The sequence below is a fragment of the Petromyzon marinus genome, unplaced genomic scaffold, assembly GCF_048934315.1.
Source record: "Petromyzon marinus isolate PM22_M1 ecotype Great Lakes invasive population unplaced genomic scaffold, UKy_Petmar_22M1.pri1.0 PM_G_Scaffold_55, whole genome shotgun sequence".
NCBI lineage: Eukaryota > Metazoa > Chordata > Hyperoartia > Petromyzontiformes > Petromyzontidae > Petromyzon > Petromyzon marinus.
In genome coordinates, this window is record NW_027423008.1 from 842,501 (window position 1) to 845,000 (window position 2,500).

Consider the following 2,500-nt stretch of genomic DNA (forward strand, 5'->3'; position numbering starts at 1 on the left):
CGCTAGAAATTGGCGGGGATGTGTCTCTTGTGGCTCACGGGGCTGTTAGGGTGGCACAGAAATCCCTCGGAATGGGAAAAAACGGGTCATTTTCGTGTCGCCACATTGCATGCGAACCGCATGAAACTTCCAGAGGCATTTGCAGCAGGAATGCATGTGCACTCAAAAAATGTGATATTTTTCACGGAGAGACCCCGTGAAACGCTAGAAGTGGGCGGGGATGTCTCTCTTGTGGCTCACGGGGCTGTTAGGGTGGCACAGAAATCCCTCGGAATGGGAAAACGGGTCATTTTCGTGTCGCCACATTGCATACGAACCGCATGAAACTTCCAGAGGCATTTGCAGCAGGAATGCATGTGCACTCAAAAAAGTGAATATTTCTCACGGATAGACCCCGTGATACGCTAGAAATTGGCGGGGATGTCTCTCTTGTGGCTCACGGGGCTGTTAGGGTGGCACAGAAATCCCTCGGAATGGGAAAACGGGTCATTTTCGTGTCGCCACATTGCATGCGAACCGCATGCAACTTCCAGAGGCATTTGCAGCAGAAATGCATGTGCAGTCAAAAAAAAATTGATATTTTTCACGGATAGACCCCGTGAAACGCTAGAAATTGGCGGGGATGTGTCTCTTGTGGCTCACGGGGCTGTTCGGGTCGCACAGAAATCCCTGGGAATGGGAAAACGGGTCATTTTCGTGTTGCCACATTGCGTACGAACCGCATGAAACTTCCAGAGGCATTTGCAGCAGGAATGCATGTGCACTCAAAAACTTCTATATGTTTCACGGATAGACCCCGTGAAACGCTAGAAATTGGCGGGGATGTGTCTCTTGTGGCTCACGGGGCTGTTAGGGTGGCACAGAACTCCCTCGGAATGGGAAAAGGGGTCATTTTCGTGTTGCCACATTGCATAGGAACGCCATGAAACTTCCAGAGGCATTTGCAGCAGAAAGGCACGTGCACTCAAAAATTTTAATATTTTTCACGCATAGACCCCGTCAAACGCTAGAAGTTGGCGGGGATGTCTCTCTTGTGGCTCACGGGGCTATTAGGGTCGCACAGAAATGCCTCGGAATGGGAAAACGGGTCATTTTTGTGTGGCCACATTGCATAGGAACGGCATGAAACTTCCAGAGGCATTTGCAGCAGGAATGCATGTGCACTCAAAAACGTCTATATTTTTCACGGATAGACCCCGTGAAACGCTATAAATTGGCGGGGATGTCTCTCTTGTGGCTCACGGGCGCTGTTAGTTAGGGTCGCACAGAAATCCCTCGGAATGGGAAAAGGGGTCATTTTCGTGTTGCCACATTGCGTACGAACGGCATGAAACTTCCAGAGGCATCTGCAGCAGAAATGCATGTGCACTCAAAAACGTCTATATTTTTCACGGATAGACCCCGTGAAACGCTAGAAATTGGCGGGGATGTGTCTCTTGTGGCTCACGGGGCTGTTAGGGTCGCACAGAAATCCCTCGGAATGGGAAAACGGGTCATTTTCGTGTTGCCACAATTGGCATACGAACGGCATGAAACTTCCAGAGGCATTTGCAGCAGAAATGCATGTGCACTCAAAAACGTGAATATTTTTTCACGGATAGACCCCGTCAAACGCTCGAATTTGGCGGGGATGTTTCTCTTGTGGGTCACGGGGCTGTTCGGCTCGCACAGAACTCCCTTGGTCCACCTGATTCGTGCATACAGGCAGCAACTAAAACTCTGTAAACCTGCTGTGAGGACATCTAAACAGTGGACCAGTGAGGCTGTGGAAGATTTGCGGGCGTGCTTAGACTGTACTGACTGGGATATGTTCACGACTGCTACCAATAGTCTGGATGAACTCACAGAGGCTGTGTACATCAGCTTCTGTGAGGACTGCTGTATCCCAACACGTACCAGGGTGAACTTTAACAACAACAAGCCCTGGTTCTCAGCAAAGCTCAAAAGGTTGAGGTTGGAGAAGGAGGAAGCGTTTAGGAGTGGGGATAGAGACAGATTCAAGGAGTCGAAGAACAGGTTTAGCAAAGCGGTGAGAGAGGCTAAACGACTGTACTCAGAGACACTAAAACACCAGTTCTCTACTAACGACGCTGCTTCTGTCTGCCAAAGGGCTCAGGCACATCACCAACTACAAACCCAGAGCGCCCCACACCACTAACGACTCCCGCCTAGCCAACGACCTGAACGAGTTCTACCGTAGATTTGAAAGACAATTGGACTGTCCTGAACCACCCCTTCCCACCCAAGAGGCCCCATCCCCCACCCATACTACAGAAACGACTCTCTCCTTTCAGGAGGGAGAAGTTAATGGGCTTTTCAAGAGGCAGAATCCACGCAAAGCAGCCAGGCCGGACTCTGTCTCTCCAGCCACCCTCAGGCACTGCGCTGACCAGCTGTCTCCGGTGTTCACCAACATCTTTAACACCTCCCTGGAGACATGCCATGTACCAGCCTGTCTCAAGTCCTCCACCATCATCGCTGTGCCCAAAAAGCTAAGGCC